This window comes from Carassius gibelio, chromosome A20 (genome assembly GCF_023724105.1).
Source record: "Carassius gibelio isolate Cgi1373 ecotype wild population from Czech Republic chromosome A20, carGib1.2-hapl.c, whole genome shotgun sequence".
In the NCBI taxonomy this organism is placed as follows: Eukaryota; Metazoa; Chordata; class Actinopteri; order Cypriniformes; family Cyprinidae; genus Carassius; species Carassius gibelio.
This window is the reverse complement of record NC_068390.1, coordinates 25,108,060-25,116,828: the sequence shown is the minus strand read 5'-3', so window position 1 is coordinate 25,116,828 and position 8,769 is coordinate 25,108,060. Positions and strand designations below refer to the sequence as shown.

Below are 8,769 nucleotides of genomic sequence, written 5' to 3'. Positions count from 1 at the left end.
AATTACTAAGTGTGCTTTGAGTCACAATTTTAAATTTAAACATGAATTTACACAAAATATAAATGAAATATCAATTTTGTAAAATTGATGTATATCAATGTTAAAACAATTGTAAAAAATGAAGAACCTTAAAAGTCTTGAAATGTCTCTTGAATTATACAGTATATTGATTCACTTCCTTAAGGTGAATTAGCTCATTATCAGGTAAGTTAAAGTTGGAATCAGCATATGGAGTCACTAAATTACTGCAAATATTTTAAAAGTTGTTGAGAAGCAAGACAAGACACAAGAATGATTCAAGAATGTTTATTTATATACAAATTATAGAGTCACACTGAAGGCATCAAGGGCTATTTGATCAAGAAGGAGAGTGATGGGGTGCTGCGCCAGATGACCTGGCCTCCACAGTCACCGGACCTGAACCCAATCCAGATGGTTTAGGGGTGAGCTGGACCGCAGACAGAAGGCAAAAGGGCCAACAAGTGCTAAGCATCTCTCGGGGGAACTCCTTCAAGACTGTTGGAAGAGCATTTCAGGTGACTACCTCTTGAAGCTCATCAAGAGAATGCCAAGAGTGTGCAAAGCAGTCATCAAAGCAAAAGGTGGCTACTTTGAAAAACCTAGAATATGACATATTTTCAGTTGTTTCACACTTTTTTGTTATGTATATAATTCCATATATAATTCCACATGTGTTAATTCATAGTTTTGATGCCTTCAGTGTGAATCTACAATTTTCATAGTCATGAAAATAAAGAAAACTCTTTGAATGAGAAGGTGTGTCCAAACTCTTGGTCTGTACAGAATTTACATGTCATTTTTGTGACAACATCACAACAGCACCAAAGTGAACCCCTTTTCCATCAGTTGCTGCATGGATAGAATGGCTGTAGGCTTCAACTCTAGAGAAAGAGAGAGCGAGAGACAGAGAGAGATAAATAAGAAACATTTGTTTAACATATTCAACTGGAATATATATATATATATATATATATGAAAAGTGAAAGTCCTTGCAGCATGTGGTGCATCTCTTCAAATCGGGCAGGGATTTCCCTTTTTGATTGTTATACAGTATTGTTCAAAATAATAGCAGTACAATGTGACTAACCAGAATAATCAAGGTTTTTCGTATATTTTTTTATTGCTACGTGGCAAACAAGTTACCAGTAGGTTCAGTAGATTCTCAGAAAACAAATGAGACCCAGCATTCATGATATGCACGCTCTTAAGGCTGTGCAATTGGGCAATTAGTTGAATTAGTTGAAAGGGGTGTGTTCAAAAAAATAGCAGTGTGGCATTCAATCACTGAGGTCATCAATTTTGTGACGAAACAGGTGTGAATCAGGTGGCCCCTATTTAAGGATGAAGCCAACACTTGTTGAACATGCATTTGAAAGCTGAGGAAAATGGGTCGTTCAAGACATTGTTCAGAAGAACAGCGTACTTTGATTAAAAAGTTGATTAGAGAGGGGAAAACCTATAAAGAGGTGCAAAAAATGATAGGCTGTTCAGCTAAAATTATCTCCAATGCCTTAAAATGGAGAGCAAAACCAGAGAGACGTGGAAGAAAACGGAAGACAACCATCAAAATGGATAGAAGAATAACCAGAATGGCAAAGGCTCAGCCAATGATCACCTCCAGGATGATCAAAGACAGTCTGGAGTTACCTGTAAGTACTGTGACAGTTAGAAGACGTCTGTGTGAAGCTAATCTATTTTCAAGAATCCCCCGCAAAGTCCCTCTGTTAAAAAAAAGGCATGTGCAGAAGAGGTTACAATTTGCCAAAGAACACATCAACTGGCCTAAAGAGAAATGGAGGAACATTTTGTGGACTGATGAGAGTAAAATTGTTCTTTTTGGGTCCAAGGGCCACAGGCAGTTTGTGAGACGACCCCCAAACTCTGAATTCAAGCCACAGTACACAGTGAAGACAGTGAAGCATGGAGGTGCAAGCATCATGATATGGGCATGTTTCTCCTACTATGGTGTTGGGCCTATTTATCGCATACCAGGGATCATGGATCAGTTTGCATATGTTAAAATACTTGAAGAGGTCATGTTGCCCTATGCTGAAGAGGACATGCCCTTGAAATGGTTGTTTCAACAAGACAATGACCCAAAACACACTAGTAAACGGGCAAAGTCTTGGTTCCAAACCAACAAAATTAATGTTATGGAGTGGCCAGCCCAATCTCCAGACCTTAATCCAATTGAGAACTTGTGGGGTGATATCAAAAATGCTGTTTCTGAAGCAAAACCAAGAAATGTGAATTAATTGTGGAATGTTGTTAAAGAATCATGGAGTGGAATAACAGCTGAGAGGTGCCACAAGTTGGTTGACTCCATGCCACACAGATGTCAAGCAGTTTTAAAAAACTGTGGTCGTACAACTAAATATTAGTTTAGTGATTCACAGGATTGCTAAATCCCAGAAAAAAAAAATGTTTGTACAAAATAGTTTTGAGTTTGTACAGTCAAAGGTAGACACTGCTATTTTTTTGAACACACCCCTTTCAACTAATTGCCCAATTGCACAGCCTTAAGAGCGTGCATATCATGAATGCTGGGTCTTGTTTGTTTTCTGACAATCTACTGAACCTACTGGTAACTTGTTTGCCACGTAGCAATAAAAAATATACTAAAAACCTTGATTATTCTGGTTAGTCACATTGTACTGCTATTATTTTGAACAATACTGTATGTATCTTGGAAAAGTGAGAGTGTACTTGTTAGAATATTTTGAGATCATGAAAATATCCCTAGTGCCTTTTTTAATCATCTGTCCTACAATGAGCCTAATCGAATCCATAAATCACTTCATATTGGCCATGCAGAACATGACAGGAACACATGATATCAATGGACTGTATGTGGAGTAGACCTGCAGATTAGGCCAAATTGTAACAAACTATTAAAATTGCCAAATGCCTAATTTATCATTGCAAAATAATGCCAAAACAACAGGCTAACACATACTGCAACTAGTGAAGTTTAATTATGAAATATATTTTATACCTAAATATGGTAAAACAACGACTATTAAGCCAGTATTCACTCTAATACATTAAGCTGCCTGCAGGTAAATCTAACAAACCTTACATCAACCATGCTCTTGTCATCTGATAAGTTTAATTAATGTGCAGGCTAGGTTCACTTATAATACTTCGTAATTAAAACACAATTATAATTTATGAAATCATAGCCACGAATTAACGTCGTAGTAATTAATAAAACTAGCTCACAAATTCTTAATTTGGTGGGAATTAATTATTAATTAATAGGTAGCAGTTCTCACTATGTAAACTTTGCACCGTTTAAACGTTATAAAATAAAACTTAATTAAATATCGATACTCACCGTCTGGTTGCTGTCCACGTCGTCCATCTTTAATTAGTGTTGATTCAGTACAGTAAGTGGCGCTGTTACAAAAATACTAGGGTCCTAAAGCTGCGGTCACAGAATTGCGGTCCTGTAACTGTAGCCTCCGGTTGTGCAGGAATACCCTTCTCGCCCGTTCTGAAGTGCTGAAGGTGTGCAGTTCGTTAAGTAACCACAAGGTGGCGGTGTAAATCTGTGAACGAGTCAGATGACAGTCTCGTGACTGTAGCATCTATGCATTTACTCCCATGTGCGTGCAAGTGACGCTTATGAAAGCACCTGTTTTTCATCAGAGCGGTAATCCAACTCCAGTGCCTCTTAAGAGGAGGAGAGATAGAGGTGAAAGGGTGAGTGATGCTAGAACTGGGGATGCAAACACTGTGGTTAAAGTGCATATTTGGTGGAAGTGTGTTTCTGCTTAAAGACCAGATCAGAATCTAATTGTTTGTTATTTAAGGCAAACAAACCAGCGCACATGTACCTTGATGGCGGTGCAGGTTTAGGTTTGAGGAAAAATAAAATCTGGACGGAGGAGTGTATGAAAAATACAGTCAGGTCCTTGTCGTTTCACATAAGCATCGTTCCTGACACGTGGTGCGCAAACCACAGATGATTCCATCGTGAAAGCCACCGTCCTCCAACCAGATTTACAGCTATTTCTGACCAATGCAAGATGGTTAATTATGCAGACTGTCCAAATGGTCGCCAGTGGCTGTTTGCAGGGCCTGTTCACTCTCTTTGCCATCCACAGAGGGAGCAGTGTGTGTTCGTGGAGAGAGAAACATTTCGCTTACCCGTGGAACATGCTTCACCAGTTAGCAGCCTTACTACAGGATCAATTGGAAAACATTCATTGACAAGACTGCCATGAATCACAATGGTCCATTCACGCAAGCCCCGGCTGCTGCCTTTTCCTCCTTCATTCATTCTTTCCATTTTTTAAGAATGCTACTAGAACCTGACCTTTCCCCTGCATGCAGCTTAGGCCCGCTTTATGAGTCAGGCTCGGGTTTGGAAAGGTTGGAAGGTTGCCGCTGGTGCAGTCCACACTGGTTTTGCACCTGAGATGCCATTTGGTCAGCGACAATGTACTCTGGCTGCAAAATAAATAAATAAATAAATAACCCACAAAATGCCGGGTGGGTTTGAGCATATGTTTGATTAATACATAGTAAAAGTCAGCTGCTTGACATTTAAAGACCCCATGAAATCAGAATTAGAGTTTTGTGGCTTTTATTCCTCAACTGTTAGCTTTGAGCTTTTTTAAAGTCTTTGTCTTCTGGAAAAACAAACCCAAAATATTGTACTGTAGACTCATCCTGAACTTTATAGATGTTGTCCCTATACTGTTAATAGCACCAGTGGAATATGCCAATCACGTTCATGGTTGTGACCTAGCTTAAGCCTTAATGGCATGCTTTGTCCAACCCAAACTTCCTGATTCTATAGGAAAAATGTTAAGACATGAAAAACAAGTGTCTTTAAAGGTGCTGTGACTGATTTCAGTTGTTTTGATGACTTCTGTCGTCTTGCTAACTTCAAACGCTCACTTTGTTGGAAACCAGACGGTCAATCAAATAACATGGTTAAATTAAATCTCTAGCAAATCTCCATTTTTTTATACTAAAAAATATAATGTGATGCCTAATTTCTCTTGTAGCATTTAAACTGATTGATTTGAGTTTTTAGCGTATTTAGACAAAGTAGCATAGAATCACCATAACATGAAAATAATTGTTGGCGTCGGTCAGAATTTTGTTGTGCATCCCTAGTTTACTGTCAGTCTGAATAAAGCATCAGATGTGACAAAGTTTTTTTTCTAAGGGCATCTGGCAGATTGCCTAAGAAATGGTGATAGAGAATGTTTATAATGTATATAGATACAAGTAAGAGACTAGATGGTCTCTGTGTCCTTGTGTTGACCCTCTATAAATGGCCTTTCTGTTTCCATAATTAATTGTTTATTTGTAAGGGTGGGACCTTTGTCGGTTCATTAAAGAGGCAAACCCATGTCTCAGCTTGTAGATCTTTCCATTGAAGCTTATGAAACCGTTACTGAGGCCAGGTGTATCTTAAAAAAACAGTCACACACACATACAAGCATTCACACACGTCACCGTCTCCCTCCCCTACATGCAGACAAACACACACATGCACAGATTCAGGAAAAAAAGAAGAAATCCAACGGCCGCATGCATTTTCAATTAACTCCATCCGCTCGTGGATCTTAACTTTCCATCAAAATCAGCCAAGTCCCATAGCCTCCGCTCGCATGCACCATCTGATATAAATATAACTTTGCAGCTTGTCGGCTTAGAAAGCCATAAATATGACTTGTACGCAAAGGCCAACCATGCCTTTCTCATTGCCCAGTAAAGATATAGAGCAGCTCTGAAAAAGTTGAAGTATCACATGTTGAATTATCACAGCTACTGTTTAGCAACTTACAGTACAGAGAGGAGCCGCTAATGTTTTATCTCTGTGGCCTAGAAACATGAACGATATGGAAGAACAGGCCCATATGTTTTGATAGAAATAATCTGCCAGATAGATTGCGGTTTCTCCCTCCTGTAGAGGTCTTCCCCCCTTGTGAGCTAGGCTCGTTTTGAGTGTGCTAAAGATAAATATAAGTAAATGTATTTTGCGATCTGACAGCCGCTTGTGAGGCATAAAAAGTCAAGCTCCTAGTTTATCAACAGATGTGCTGCACTGGATGTCGTCTAAACACGAAAACAGTCCTGGGTGTTAACAGGGAGTGATATTATTTCAGCTGACTCACTATGTCTGCCAGAATTGTCATCAAGGGTTGTGTGATTAATTCAGACTTTGGTCTCAGCCCACAGTTTGATGCTAACTGCACACACAAATATCAAGAGCTGGTTGAATTTGTCAGTTCCGATCTGATTTGAAGGTTTTTTCAAGGTTACAGGTTGATACAATGAGCACTTTTTACAACAAACAAAGTTTTCCAGGCTGGTGGCGTTTAATCTTTGTTTAGAAGGTTTTAAGGCTCTTAGAAAGTAAATAAAGTTTTAAGCAGAAGACTGATTATAATAAATGTTTCTTAAGAAGCACATCAGCATTCGAATGATTTCTGAAGGATCATGTGACAGTGAAGACTAGAGTAACGGCTGCTAAAAATTAAGCTTTTTATAACAGCAATAAAGTAAATTTTTAAATATATTCAAATAGAAAACATTTATTTTAAATTCTAATCATATTTTACATTATTACTATTTTTGCTGTATTTTTTTTTTTTTATCAAATAAATGCAGCCCTGGTGAGCATAAGAGACTTATTTGAAAAACATTTTAAAAATCTTCCTTTGGCCAGGCCAGACTTTACCCCAATAGTCAGAAGTCTTGTTACATGTGCAAACAGTGAAAATGAACAGCATGCCCTTACTCAGTAAGTCATAGCTTTTAAACAAACAGCCCTGTCATTTTTGTTTTGTGGCACCTGTAATAAGGCCTAGTGCATTTAGGTCTACTAAAAGGCTGCTTGGTTCGGTTTCAGGCCCAGTGCCCAATGAGGAGCCCTGGCAGCACTGCAAGCTTGGACATTTACGCTGTAAGAGCACCAGGTGAGAAATAAGGCAGAAAAGGCTAGACATTTATGCCAGCGACTTGTGAAAGGATGTCATTTTGCCTCATGCTAATTTCCACGGCATTCACTAGTATCAGCTGAGGCAATATTAGTGTTATGCTAGAGGAGAGACATACTGAAAATTTCGAAAAGGTCTTGCAAAACTCTTACGGGATTACCTTACAGACACTTTCCACGGTTGAGAGGCGCTGAATGGGAGCATTGTACAGTGGGACTCAACCCAGGAAAGTAAACTTTGTCAGGACCCAGTTCATTAGCACCTAGGTTTATGGTTGAATCATGTCATTTAGACCTGACTTACAGGGGAAGCCCCGCTTGAGTACACGTATACACGTATATATTCACGATGGCCCAGACCCTACAGGGGATTTCCAGTGCAAATCGTTCCAAAGTGTACGAAACTCTCAACAGGCGTTTGGAGAGTTACTCTGTATAAGTAAGTAAAAGAACGTGTTTAGTGAGTGTTAAGCTCTTCCTATGACATGACATTGTGCCCCCCCCACCAGTTTTCCCAATGCAAACACATATAGTTTCCTCTCTCTCTCTTTTATATAACAGTAAATCAGAAATGTCCCGGACAAGGGATAACCCTCTGTTGGACAAGACTGGAAAAAAAGAGCACACTTTTTGGGACGACGGAGTGAATGAGAGATGGGAAGATTAAAGGGAAGCTTGTTTGCACCTGTTTTCCGACTTCTGAAGAGCAAATGTTTAGAGTTTCCACTTTGACTTTTCCATTCGCTTATTCATTTACATTTTGCGTTTCTAACTTTACTCAAAACTGGAGTGGACAGACGTCACAGGCAACCTCGTATTTACGTGTCAAACCTATAATCTGCTTTTAAAACGAGCCTAATTATGTGTATGAGAGCTCCCTCACTGGGTGTACGTTTCCAAAACCAGTAATTCTTGGACTTCAACTATCTTGTGGGCAGGTAGATGCGTCGAGTCTCCTGTATGCTTTGGAATAACGCTGTGGAGGCCAATACCTAATGTAATCTTAAATTTGAGTTCTTAAAGTTACTTAGAAATAGCAAATCTGATCTGAGTTTGAAATAACAATTACGTTGCAGGATGATTTGTATTAAGAGTAGCATGATAGGCCAAGATTTTTACCCATTAGATATAGAAGGCATGTATAAAAGCCAAATGTGTTGTTTGATGTCATGGTAACCCTTGTTAGTTGTCATGGTAATTAATCAGTAAGACCTGTTCCTTGTCTGTCCTTTATTCTCCTCTTGTGTTTGTAGCCCTTGTGTTAAATGTAATGGTGCCGTTCTGCTTGTGTTTTTTACCTTGTTCTTCATTGTTTGTTCCTTTAGTCTTTCTATTAAAAATCAAAAATCATTTAGATCCACACTTCAGCCCACTTACTCCAGCTTCCTGCACATTACATTATTATTACTATTAGTAGTAATTGTAAATGTATTTATTTATTATTTTGATAAAAAAAAAAAAAAAATTGTAATTTATTTTTATGAACGCATTCTGTTTTTTTTTTTTTTTTTTTTTGTCAAATAAAAATGCATAAATGGGAATTACTTATTGCATGACAGTGCTATTTTAGTATATATATATATATGTATTTAATAGTTTATTTATTTCAAGTATTTTTGATGGTTTTAGTTATTGATAGAAAACCTGTTACAGGGTAAGATACTGCTATCCATAAAGTTTCATAGTTACAGCTCATAGGTAGGGCCAAATTAGATTTGTCCTCTAATCCTTCCCAGGATAAAGAACATAGAACGGCTTTGTTGTAAATATCTTTTTCATGACTTGAA

At 38.2% G+C, this 8,769-nt stretch overlaps 1 long non-coding RNA gene across 1 annotated transcript; it reads right to left on the bottom strand.

The window, feature by feature from the left end:
• Positions 1–292: 292 nt before the first annotated feature.
• Positions 293–3,400, bottom strand: LOC127938532 (uncharacterized). Its single transcript, XR_008148730.1, has 2 exons — positions 3,359–3,400; positions 293–902 (listed from the first exon to the last, which is right to left on the bottom strand). It is a non-coding gene; the product is annotated as an uncharacterized LOC127938532 (long non-coding RNA).
• Positions 3,401–8,769: the final 5,369 nt, after the last annotated feature.